The sequence below is a fragment of the Saccostrea cucullata genome, unplaced genomic scaffold (genome assembly GCF_032062105.1).
Source record: "Saccostrea cucullata isolate Sc308-1 unplaced genomic scaffold, CSIRO_AGI_Scuc_v1 ctg4767, whole genome shotgun sequence".
NCBI lineage: Eukaryota > Metazoa > Mollusca > Bivalvia > Ostreida > Ostreidae > Saccostrea > Saccostrea cuccullata.
This window is the reverse complement of record NW_026936798.1, coordinates 14,146-28,222: the sequence shown is the minus strand read 5'-3', so window position 1 is coordinate 28,222 and position 14,077 is coordinate 14,146. Positions and strand designations below refer to the sequence as shown.

The 14,077-nt window shown below is 33.2% G+C and overlaps 2 long non-coding RNA genes across 2 annotated transcripts; both read right to left on the bottom strand.

The window, feature by feature from the left end:
* Nucleotides 1-215: 215 nt before the first annotated feature.
* Nucleotides 216-11,922, bottom strand: LOC134246623 (uncharacterized). The gene is made up of 3 exons (XR_009987659.1): nucleotides 11,780-11,922; nucleotides 11,263-11,320; nucleotides 216-296 (listed from the first exon to the last, which is right to left on the bottom strand). It is a non-coding gene; the product is annotated as an uncharacterized LOC134246623 (long non-coding RNA).
* LOC134246622 (uncharacterized) lies at nucleotides 5,189-11,050 on the bottom strand. Its single transcript, XR_009987658.1, has 3 exons — nucleotides 10,686-11,050; nucleotides 6,877-6,952; nucleotides 5,189-5,683 (listed from the first exon to the last, which is right to left on the bottom strand). It is a non-coding gene; the product is annotated as an uncharacterized LOC134246622 (long non-coding RNA).
* Nucleotides 11,923-14,077: the final 2,155 nt, after the last annotated feature.

Sequence of the window (14,077 nt, the reverse complement as noted above, 5' to 3'; positions counted from 1 at the left end):
TATCAATGTTTTTATTACAGTTGTATAATGTTTTCTATTCATATGATTTGGCTTTCTTATCTGTCACTCAAATTGAATTTCAAATGTCAGAGTTATTGTCAGAGAGATTGTCATAAACCAAACAGTTCCACAAAATGTCAACAATGCACAGAAAACAAACACTGATCTCCTTAATAAAAGCACCTTGATTTCAGACTTAGGAATCTTTGACAGTAGTTTGAACATCTTTCATTATTTTGTCTAACAGCATATGAGATGAACTACAATCTGTACAACTGCAAATGTGCAGGGTTGTCCTGAAAAAAAGGAAAAAAACTTTATAGGCATATAGATTCAAAATTTTGTCATACACATTCAAACTGTTTTTCATTGTGATTATCTTCCACATTTCATGTACAATTGACTTTAATTTCACCTTTTTCTCTCCCGAAGCAATGTATTTAGAAATCATGAAAAAATAAAATCTTTTACTGCAACCTGTCGTATAAAACGTTTAAAAAATCTAATTTAACATAATTTACTTGTATATTATTTTCATTTTATCTTGTCGACTTGCTAACAAGTACGAATACATTTGTTAGAATGACTTTTCTCTATTTTCTGCTTGTATTTATCTATTTAATGTTTTTTTTTCTTTTTTTGTCTTGAAATTTGAATATAAAAAAGAAGAAGAAAATATGTAATGAGAACAACATGATGACCAAAACAATTCAACATTGTTTTCAGTTTTACTCTCTAGATTTTTAAAAGAACAAGAGGCCCATGGGCCACATCGCTCACCTGAAAAGCTTTGACCATTCTGTTCTTTACCAGATTTTCCCATTGTTATACATAATGCATACCCAACCTACCCCACTGATCATAATTTAGACATTTTGCAATCTACATTACCCCATGATCCTTCCATGGGCACATATGTTTCAGCTTTTTTGGCCCAGTGGTTCCCAAGAAGAAGATTTTCAAAGATTTTTCCTATATATTTCTATATAAAACTTTGATTCCCCATTGTGGCCCCGCCCTTCCCCCGGGGGTCATGATTTGAACAATTTAGAATCTACATTATACCAGGATGCTTCCACATAAGTTTCAGCTTTTCTGGCCCAGTGGTTCTTGAGAAGAAGATTTTCAAAGATTTTTCCTATATATTTCTATATAAAACTTTGATTCCCCATTGTGGCCCCGCCCTTCCCCCGGGGGTCATGATTTGAACAATTTAGAATCTACACTACACCAGGATGCTTCCACATAAGTTTCAGCTTTTCTGGCCCAGTGGTTCTTGAGAAGAAGATTTTCAAAGAATTTTCCTACATATTTCTATATAAAACTTTGATTCCCCATTGTGGTCCCGCCCTTCCCCCGGGGGTCATTATTTGAACAATTTAGAATCTACATTATACCAGGATGCTTCCACATAAGTTTCAGCTTTTCTGGCCCTTTGGTTCTTGAGAAAAAGATTTTCAAAGATTTTTCCTATATATTTCTATATAAAACTTTGATTCCCCATTGTGGCCCCGCCCTTCCCCCGGGGTCATTATTTGAACAATTTAGAATGTACATTATACCAGGATGCTTCCACATAAGTTTCAGCTTTTCTGGCCCAGTGGTTCTTGAGAAGAAGATTTTCAAAGATTTTTCCTATATATTTCTATATAAAACTTTGATTCCCCATTGTGGCCCCGCCCTTCCCCCGGGGGTCATGATTTGAACAATTTAGAATCTACATTATACCAGGATGCTTCCACATAAGTTTCAGCTTTTCTGGCCCAGTGGTTCTTGAGAAGAAGATTTTCAAAGAATTTTCCTTTATATTTCTATATAAAACTTTGATTCCCCATTGTGGCCCCGCCCTTCCCCCGGGGGTCATTATTTGAACAATTTAGAATCTACATTATACCAGGATGCTTCCACATAAGTTTCAGCTTTTCTGGCCCAGGTTCTTGAGAAGAAGATTTTCAAAGAATTTTCCTTTATATTTCTATATAAAACTTTGATTCCCCATTGTGGCCCTGCCCTTCCCCCGGGGGTCATTATTTGAACAATTTAGAATCTACATTATACCAGGATGCTTCCACATAAGTTTCAGCTTTTCTGGCCCAGTGGTTCTTGAGAAGAAGATTTTCAAAGATTTTTCCTATATATTTCTATATAAAACTTTGATTCCCCATTGTGGCCCCGCCCTTCCCCCGGGGGTCATGATTTGAACAATTTAGATTCTACACTACACCAGTATGCTTCAACATAAGTTTCAGCTTCTCTGGCCCAGGTTCTTGAGAAGAAGATTTTCAAAGAATTTTCCTTTATATTTCTATATAAAACTTTGATTCCCCATTGTGGCCCCGCCCTTCCCCCGGGGGTCATTATTTAAACAATTTGGAATCTACATTATACCAGGATGCTTCCACATAAGTTTCAGCTTTTCTGGCCCAGTGGTTCTTGAGAAGAAGATTTTCAAAGATTTTTCCTATATATTTCTATATAAAACTTTGATTCCCCATTGTGGCCCCGCCCTTCAACCTGGGGGTCATTATGTGAACAATTTAGAATCTACATTATACCAGGATGCTTCCACATAAGTTTCAGCTTTTCTGGCCCAGTGGTTCTTGAGAAGAAGATTTTTTAATGACCCAACCCTATTTTTGTCTTTTCTTGATTATCTCCCCTTGCGAGGGGATATGTCCCTTCATTTTAACAATTTAAATTCCCCTTCACCCAAGGATGCTTTGTACCAAGTTTGGTTAAAATTGGCCCAGTGGTTCTTGAGAAGAAGTCGAAAATGTGAAAAGTTTACAGACGGACAGACAGACGGACGGACAGACACACATTTGGTTATATATTGGGTACATCAAGTCCAAGTCCTATTGGATACTGCTAATTGGATACAAAAAAAGTGTACACACGAGAGAGCATTATTTGGGTAGTTACTGTTCAAATCTTATTGGATATTTATCCTCGTGTCCTTGTGTCCGTTTTTTCTTATTGTTTTTTATTCATTTCAAATTTATTATATATTTAATATTTGCTGGTAAATTCAGACAAGACTGAAAACCTTTGGTTTTGAACCCATATTTTTGTCAATTTCTGTGATATAGCTCTTTTATTGTAACACCTAACTTATTTGTTCTTAGCAAAAAGGATATACACCTGTATATTTCAAAATAACTAATATTAAAATATATGAATACCTAAGTGCAAAAAACTGCGCCAATTCTTCCACTGCATTATATCAGCTCTTTATGACATCAATTGTGAAAACACAACTCAACACATCTCAGACTCTGTTCAACCTTTCTTGAATAACAAAATTAAGTATTTATAAGGAGAAACCTTTTTGAGTCATGACCAATTAATATAATATAAGCAAATGCCCATTACATGTTGGACAGAATGAAGGTATCCAACAGGCATTGGACAAGTGTCCTATATCTGTTGGGTTGTATTTTGACGAAGGGATTAAACTACCCAAGAACAATTGAACATGTGTACATTGTCCAATTCTATTTGGGTTTCTTGAATCTCCTCATCAAAATACAACCCAACAGGTAATGGACACCTGCCCAACTCCTCTTGGATATCTACATCCCACCCAACAGGTAATGGACACTTGTCCAATTCTTCTTGGGTTTCTTGAATTGTTTCATCAGAATACCACCCAACAGGTATTGGACATCCGTCCAACTCCTCTTGGATATCTACATCCCGCCCAACAGGCAATGGACACTTGTCTGATTCTTGGGTTTCTTGAGAATCCCCTCATCAAAATACAACCCAACAGGTAATGGACACCTGTCCAACTCCTCTTGGATATCTACATCCCACCCAACAGGTAATGGACACTTGTCCAGTTTTTTTGAGTTTCTTGAATTGTTTCATCAGAATACCACCCATCAGGTAATGGACATCTGTCCAACTCCTCTTGGATATCTACATCCAACCCAACAGGCAATGGACACTTGTCTAATTCTTGGGTTTCTTGAATCTCCTCATCAAAATACAACCCAACAGGTAATGGACACCTGTCCAACTCCTCTTGGATATCTACATCCCACCCAACAGGTAATGGACACTTGTCCAATTCTTCTTGGGTTTCTTGAATTGTTTCATCAGAATACCACCCAACAGGTAATGGGCACCTGTCCAACTCCTCTTGGATATCTACATCTCACCCAACAAGTAATGGACACTTGTCCAATTCTTCTTGGGTTTCTTGAATTGTTTCATCAGAAAACAACACAACAGGTAAATGACATCAGATCAACTCATCTTGTATATCTACATCCCACCCAACAGGTAATGGACACTTTCCAATTCTTCTTGGGTTTCTTGAATTGTTTCATCAGAATACCATACAACAGGTAATGGACATCCGTCCAAATTCTCTTGGATAATGCATCCCACCCAACAGGCAATGGACACTTGTCTGATTCTTGGGTTTCTTGAGAATCCCATCATCAGAATACTACCCAACATGAATGGACACCTGTCCAACTCCTCTTGGATATCTTCTTCCCTTCAATAGTATATAAACTAAAAGGTATTGGACATTCTTCTTGGGTTACTCAATTTTTTTTTCATAAGAAAGAAAACCCAATAGGTATTGGACATTGGTTCAACTCTTCTTGGATATTACATCCCAACATTAGAATAAAACCCAACAGGTGATGTTTACCTGTCCAATTCTTCTTGGATTACTTATACCCTTCTTTAAAATTGTCAGATTTGTCTTGGATATTTATACTCTTGCATTAGATTGCAAACCCAATAAGTACGACATTTACCTTCCCTAGCTGAATTCAAATTTATCTGCATAAGCATACATAAGTCCAAAACATATTTAATACTTTAATTCTAACATTCCACATCTCATTCAGTGTACACTTCACAAATGATAGGAAATATATAAGCATTTTGTTCCTTAAACTATTTGGCTTTTAAAGAATTTTATAACCATGTTTGCAAAATTTAAATTTAAATATTGGAACTTGGAGCAAGTCATTACAGGTAGAGCAAGATGCTGAAAACCATATTGATAAATAGATCACACCCTTATAAAATATTTGCGTTGATTGTGTTGTATTAAATGGAAAATTTCTATAATCCTGTTTATTACAGATACATGTACAATGCATATTTTCCCTGTAATAATAAAAATGCTTCTGAGATGTAAAAGAATGGATTAAATAGTCACCGATGTTAAAAGATATTACATGATCTCATTAATCTGGTTTGGAAATAACAAACTTAGTTTTGAAGCCGATAAAACAGTGTCGCACCAGAAAACTCAGTTACAAGTACAATGAATGAATTCGTTGTATCAAAACTTTAAAATAATTGATGCACTATGTCCTAATCTTTTCGACAAATCGGGATAAAGATATTAAATTAAATCATCACTGTTATAAGTCTTAGAGCTAGAGAAAAGTCATTACATGCCCAAATTTTACATGTAAGACTTTTATCCTATATTTCAATAAATGTCAAAATGGTTTTATTTTTTTTTTGTTTCTGTTCAATACTTTCTTCTTCAGGGTCTCTCATGGCCTATACTGTATGATACCTCCATTGACCCTGCTCTTTTATATTGCCATATGTTTATCCAGTAGCAGTGGCTATGCTCAGGCAATCTGTGAAATATTCCTCATTTCATGCATCTCCTTCAGTTCCGCCTCTGTCCATTTTATTCATTCTGCAATTAGATAAAGGCATTTCTTTGCCGTATAAAACATGTTTTTCTTGACTACAGCAAGATCACCCTTTATGTTGATCAAACCCAACCAAGAAGTAGAAGTATATTTCTTATTCAGAAATATGTAATGATAAATAAAATGGAAGAAAAACTAAATTCTATCAACTCTTTTTTTTTCTTCTATGTCTAACTGCATCTTCATCCTAACCCCCATCCGCCATAATTTTATCAAATTGGAATCATCATTCAACACACAAAACGATGTTGCATATTAATTAGACAGTATGTTAGTTTTTGATTGTTAAGAAGTACATTTTACACCTATTTCTTGCAAATTTTAGACTTCTAATGTAACACTATCAGTACATTAGGGGTACATAATCTGCAAAAACATCTTTACACTTAATGATAAAGCTTTCACATTAGTATTGTTTTTAGCCTAATGGTTCTGCTAAAGAGGATTTAAAATTGACCCAAACCTTACTAACTGCTTTGAAATTATATTGACAGGGACAGAGACACACTTGACACTCCACACCCCCTTCCTGGGGTATGCTTTGCACAAAATTTAATTAAAATTGACTAAGCTGGATAGAAGTTGAAAATATGAAAAATTACAGTCAAACAGATTATGAATAACTTTCAGCACATCAGACATGAAGTAGTGATCCTTAAATAAAATACACCTACAAGATGAAGCTGTTTTATTCCTTTGAAGTGATATCTAGTATTGTTTCTTTTCCTGTATGCCACCTCTATCAGAACAAAATGTTATACATGTATTAACATAACCTATGACCGTATAGTACCCCAGTATTTACTTTACAATTAATTAAGTTCTAGAACCAAACCTCAAATGCCCTTAAAACAAATGATTCTAAACTGGCAAAGGTAAAGGGCATCTGAAGAATTTAAAATATAATGATAGTACAAACAAGCAAACAGTGTGCATAAAAATGTTGGCAAACACTAGAAAAAATACTTAGGTACTTTCTCAAACTTAACATGAATACTAAAGAGGTTTAATGTAGCTGTATTGCACATACCAAAAGCTTTCCTGCAGTTAAAAGTTGGTTGCCTAGTATAGTTATGTAGTATGTACAAGTTTTCTCTTCTAATTTAAGAAGCGAAAATGTCTCTAAAAATCTTATGGTTGGTATGAAGTATTCCTGTTCATTTTACTGATTACTTACAATTGTCCTATTTCTGAGGGTCATCTTCTCATGGGTGTGTTCTCTGCAATGTTTACAATTGAAGTTCCTGTTTAACCTGTTACATATTGAAAATCCTCAATGAACATGATTATGGTTTTAATTTCCATTGTAATTATTGATTACTTTTATAAAAAAAAATCTAAACCAATTTATTGTAACATAATACCAAGAAAGATATTTATGTAATATAAATGCAAAAAAAAGAATCATTATCTCCAGTTATCCTAAAATCACAAGTAAGCATTAATCATATAAATTCACATACGTAAACCCATTAGCTTTTTGTGCTATTAAATCATAGTCATCGCTGTGCAATAAAGGAAATCAAGTACTAATCCACTGCTTTGTGGCAATAAAGTTACTATCCCCGAGTAAAAAGTGACAAGCCCAAATATAGAGGCAAAAATTAAAAAGTAACATTGAAAAAAAGTTCATCGTGAAAAAAAGTCAGGGGTCCGTTTCATCAAAAGTCGTAAAGTTAAGCCTTAACTTAGGCGTACTTCCGGGGATTACGCCAAAATTTGTCTAGCGTAATTTGCGTTTTACCAAGTGGCGTAAGTCTAGTCGTAAAATATACGCTTAGTCACAGAACTAAGTCCTTGACAACGTTGCATTGCGCTGGCGCAAAAACATAAACATTGTCCAAAGCGTACAAACATGTATAAATTCCGTAGCACGTCAAAGTACAGAATAACACAAGTTATAGATAAATTAATACTTGCACTAATTGAAACATGCATGGGTTTATAGTGTTATGTAAGAGACATGATTTTTGGAAATTTAATTACAGCCATACCCCCTCTTCCCGAAATTGATACAGGTTAATAACTTCGCCTTTGATAATAAATTTCATGATTCGATAAATACTGATTCTACTGACAAATACTAATAATCAAGTTGGAGACAGAATACGATTTAAAAATTTTAATAAAAAATGTATATGCAAGCAAAAATAATGAAAACAAAATGCAAACGGTTTACATATGAACACATTTTGAGTCAAGAAATAAATTTTACAAGTTTACTACTATGGTATATGTAAGATAATCCTCTCTGTATTTATTAATTTTTTGTCAATTCAATTGATACATAATTGTTCAGTTATAGAAAAAAATTCTTTACTATCTGCAGATTAAATGCGATGTATCGTTTTAAAAGTACGCAGAGAGAGAGAGAGAGAGAGAGAGAGGTTTGGAAAAATGACTACAAAGATATTCTTACAAAAATTCTCTGCTTGTGTGGTCTCTGTCTTTAAAATTTAGTTACAGCTACTCTTTATTTTGTTTTCATTAAAATGTAAGTAATGCAGGAAATCAAAAAGATGTATATTTTCATCTTATATATCTGCTTTATATGCGCTCAGATTATCTTATACTATGTAAGATTTGCTCTTTTAAACAAAATTATGAAAATTAAAGATGTCTTCTGCATCAATGTTTGTCTGAGAAAACAAAATTAGGAATAATTTATTCTTGAACTTAACTGTGTAATTATCACCATCTTACATCGATATTATAAAAGCAATAATTTATTACCACTTTCAAAAATCTCTTATTGTCTATGAGACCCCAACCCCCTTTCCTGGGTTGGGGTCTATAATTCACCGGGAACATCACTTGTCCCAGATACCTAGGAAAATATTTTACTTTCGTCCTTAACTAAGTAATCTGTACATTCAATGTTAATTAATCTGCAAATTCGGGAGATTTTCAAGCGGGGTGTAGATATACAGTTATATTTGTAAATTGATCTACAATACCTTAGACATACAATACCACAACCAAATGTGTTTGAAGGCATTGTCAGAACGTAAGAAATCTCTAATAAGACCATCTTTTCTTCTCAGCAGAAATTTATCAAAATATTAATTGAGTACGTTATTACTCAAATCAACTACGTCCCCAAGTAGCTGTAACAACCACCCCCCGCTTCATAATATGTATAAATAAATAATGCATTTTTTGTATTTTGAATTCTTCTTAGAACCTTACTTTTTCTTTAGAACTCGCTAAAATTAATAAAAAGGCCTTATTTTAACTTTACGCCTTAACTTACGCCTACCCATGAGTAGACGTAAAATTTTGGCCTAAATTTAGTCAGGCGTAACGATACACTCTTTAATGAAATGCTAATATTCGTGCTAGTCCCGACTTTACGCCGGCGTAGCGCTACGACTGGGCGTACGACCTTTGATGAAACGGGCCCCTGGGAATTAACTACATATGATTCTTTTTAAAATTAATGTTTAATTTAATTTTCGCTAGTAAAATTTCATCATATATAAATTAATGATTTTAAAAAATTAAAACGAAGCAAAAATCATTTTGTTTTCCTCTTGAATCATTTAAAGCCATATATGGCGTATGTACAATGAAAATTATTAGACTAAAATTATAAGAACTTATTATTTGTATCATTACTTTATATAAACATGATAAAGATAGAAATTTTCCGTACATTACAAAATCTAAGTCAATTGCGTTATAAAGATATCAAAATTTAATTTGGATTCTTGGAATTTTCTCCGACTTGGAAGAAAATACAAAAGATTTAAATAACACATTACAGAGTAGATAAAATCGTATTATTAGATAAAACGAGGTGTTCTCCGTGCTCCGAATTGTATGAAAAGCTTTAATTTAAATGAATTAACTATATTTCTTTACTTAATTTTGTATTTTTCAAAAATATATTTTCTCAGTTACGCCATATATGGCTTAAAAAAACGCTACATAATTGCATGACACAAGTTTATCATTGAGCTGATTGAGTGAATGTATATAATTTAATAATGAGATATCTGTGAGGCATATATGTACAAGCAAATATTGCTTTATTAAACAAAGGAAAGGGGGGAATTCAAATTAGGAAATAAAAGATTGTTTTAAGTAATTAAGTCTTGTAGTACTGCAAAATGGATGCAGTTGTCGAGATTTATGGATAATATGAGCATGCTGTCTGGAATATTTCAATATTAGAGAATTTAATAGCAAAAAAGAGTGAAAATACCGGTGGTGCTTTTCATGTATTACATGTGTATTTTAAAATTCCTAATAGCCCAAAGGGATTCCTCAGTGCAGAAAACCACTAGCCCCATCCTCAAAAATGGAAGCCCCGGGTGTAGCGCGATGCTAATTACACACCCATCATGTGAAATAGTTATAGTAGCCCTATATCAATTTCAGTATTGTTTTAAATTAATTAAAACAAATGACAAAAACAATAATTTAAAAAAAAAATCAAAATAAAGCAGACACTCAGTCAAAATCAAAGACAGAAAGAAGCACAGTTTTGACTGAAAGTTTTTCAGTAATACAATGAATCTCTTAATTACATATCAGATGAGATAAACTTACATACAATTATTTAGTTGTTGTCAATTATCCCATTTATCATCATCTCAGCTCACTTTGCGATTGTAATACTATCTACATGAACCGATAATTTACAGCTGATTTATGAATACACGATTGTTAAAATTTTCATTTCCCTTTCCAATATACATTGTCAGAACATACTTAGTTGGTTATGATATAAAATTAAATAATAAACACTTTCTATCTATTAAAGATTATCTAACAATATACGATCATTTATTAAATACTTCTCGCCCTCAAGACAGTTAAAAAGACAGAGAAAATTCAATATACAAACAAGTACAACTTAGGATTAATTGTTCCGATATATCTATTTTAATTTTGTGCACAATTGTTTTCAAAATTACATTAAAATCTATTTTCCTTAAACAAGAACCCAGCAATGTATAAATATTAATCGAATTAACTTACCTTTTCTCTTGTCAATCAGAAAATCTTGTTGACATTAAGTGTTTCTTAGTCGCCATATTTTTTTTCCATGAAAACAAACGTTGTTATGATCAGGATCAACGGAAGTTGATTTTCGGAACTCTCGAAAATTTAGAGTTCCGAATGTAAAACTGAAACAACAAAACACGGTGCGTCCGTGAAAGCAACTTTTTTGGACACTTTTTTGGACAAATCGTCGTGTCCAAGTTTTGTTGGGTACTAACCTGCAAATACCCAATTAGGGTGTTTTAAGCATATTCAGCGACACTTCTTATTGGGTATACCCAATAAGCAAAAAGTACCCAATAAGTACAATCTTGGCATGAAAAATACCCAATAAATGCACTCTCGTAAACACGGACAGACAGACAGACAGACTGACGGACGGACGGACGACGGACAAAATGTGATCAGAAAAGCTCACTTGAGCCTTCGGCTCAGGTGAGCTAAAAAAATCACTTGTTCTGAAAATCTACATGTCATCTCAACTCAGATAATGATGTTTATGTATTTTAATGACCATGCAAAAATACATGGTAAAAAATCAAATCATACATACTTCTTAGATTAACATCCTTTATACAGCGATGACGTATGAGTGCATGCAAAACCATACTCTGTAATAATGAATTTTAAAAGATTAACTTTCATAACTCACAAACATCATACATACAATGTATGTGCAGTGCTTGATGAGCTTATCAAACATTTAAACAGTTACATTAGAAATGGTCATAATGATTCTACATTCATTTATAATAAATTGCACTGAAATGAAAGAAACTATTTTCTAACCTTACTAGGGAAATGATAATAGTAACAAACTGATTAAGGCATGATACATATAATTGTTTTAGTCTAAGAGCTCATTGATAGCTGATTGAATCATGTGACAGAGTATTTGTAAATATTTATCCCCCTTCTACCTACACTACTTCTTTTTTCCGCACACAATTTTTGTTTATATTAAATGGAGTAAAATGTTACTAGTTAAAGTCATTAGAATATTGTTAAAAGGGAGAAATATGTGTAAAAATGCTACACACTGTACAGTTGACAGTGTGTAGTATACTTACATGTTCTTGCACATCATCTACCGGTATTCAAGTCCGCTGTTGACGGTTCCTGTTGAATTATCCAAACAATTAATACACTTTTACACAAGTAAGAATCCGTTAAATCATCCAAACAAGCTGAAGAAATACGTTCTTTCGATGTCTGGACTCTTCGTCAAATTCTTCCGGTGATCGTTCACGGTTAGATCGTACGCCGTATTACTCGAAGTTTATAATGTAAATCTGTGTTTAAAAAAAAGAATGTTTCATTTTCTATTCTAATTTTTTAAATAGTTATTTTGTAAACATTTTATATCGCATTTCTTTTTCGTAATTTATTCTGAAATATGATGGAATTTGATTGGTTGTAGGACATGATAAGATTGGATTAACTTTTAAATGTTTCTATGGGAAATCCTCAATCCTGAATCCTATCCGATACCATCCCATGTCAACTTGTGGGATAGAAGCACTGAATTTACATTTGTCCAAATTTTTCAGAAACTTTTTCTGGAAAGTTTAGTGGTCATTGTTTCATTTACCTAAAAGATATACATTTTATCGGCTAAAAAAAAACACATTAAGTAAAAGAAATTCAGAAGTGCCTAAAATTCCTTTACTGATTATCGGGAAAACAAATTATACGTTTTATCAAGAATATCTTTATATATATATCGATCTTTGACGTCATTGGCTTCTCTGATTATAATTACTTAATTTCCTTTCAGATATTCATCTTCTTTTTCAAACATCAAATTTATTTCAATTTTATTTATAATCAATTCATTTTGTAAAATGTGCTTTTACTGATCATGAAATAAGATTCACGTTTTCCCCCTGTACCTGCTGCTAATATAATTGGACATAATTTGGCTTTAATTTATAAAAGTCCGTCTACGAAACCCTCCAGGATCCACGCCCGTATTTCAGTTCTACGCATTTCAGGTAGCATCGACTTTAGTTTCGTACTAAAGTCCCGGTCAAATATCTTAAAACAGTGAGATCTCTCATGTTTGTTGTGATATCCGATGCAGCAAAATGAAAGGAAGCATTATGGGATACATTGCCAGTCTAGCAGAGCGCTTGTTGAAAAAGAATAGCTACGCAGCTAGCAGGACCAAACCTTACTTTCGCTTTCTACGCTCGCCAACCGATCAAAGAACGATAACTCTAATTACGCGGTAAAATCAAGAAAACTCCAAAAGTACTGTTTTTCAGGTCTCTGAAACCCCTATAAGGAGTCAAAAAGTGACCCCACGGCCCACAATTTTTAAACTTAACTCTTTATGCTGAACTCAAATCTGAAAAGTATTTGAAAATTCGTTAAGAAATAAAAATGTTACGGGCAGAGGTCTGTTTTTAATTTTGGCCCCTTAAAAATCCCTTACTTTTCCGAATTTCATTCTGGTAATCTAATGAGGTCGGAACAGTATCAAAGTCAATTTGAATTAAAAATATTATAAAAATATCTTGACTATTTAAAGAAAAAATGTGCCACGGCCGATTCCAATTTAACATAGAAACTCCCATAGAGAATGTTTAACGTCCAGTAAAACTGGAAGTTCTGCTCGGACTGATACAAAACGTACAGAATATGTTCTACTCATTTGTCTTAATCGGTGCTCAGTGCTCAAATTAATGAAATAGTGTTTATTGCGACTTTTGCCAAATCCATCCCCCCTTCTTAAATGTTTGAAGTCTTATATCTCGAAAAAGTATCTATGGTCAAAAATCAACTACGATCACTTTTGGATAGTAATAGTTCTCTAAAATTTATATCTTGAACCTGGTGGTTAGAACATTAAAAATTAAAATGATTTTGGCTTCTTTAGAAATTTCAGTTTTCCTTTAGTAGAAACCGGAAGTAATTAAACCGGAAGGCCAAAACCTTACATACAGGAGATATTCACATTTGCTTTTTAGTGATGACAAAACAAAATACCTATTTTTAAAGCTACTCCTTAAATGCTGAACGAAAAAATTGCTAAGAAAAATAATTTAAAAAGACGATAACAATAGGTCTTTTCGACAAAAGTCGAAAAGCCCTAATAAAAGACAAAACACAGCTACGCTTACTTCGATTATTGTCGTTCATATGATCCTGACCTTTGACTTTTGATGTTTAGGACACAGTAAAACCTTTAGTAAGCTAGGATTTGTGTAATATCTATTTTCTTTACGTTCCTCTCCCCTTTTTTCCCTGCGCAACGACAACGTAGATTTTTTATCTAAACTCTAAACCAGACATCGTATTAACACAAATTTTTCAGAATACTTTACTAGAGACTCCATAGAAACTTTCTGGAAAGTTTAGTGGTC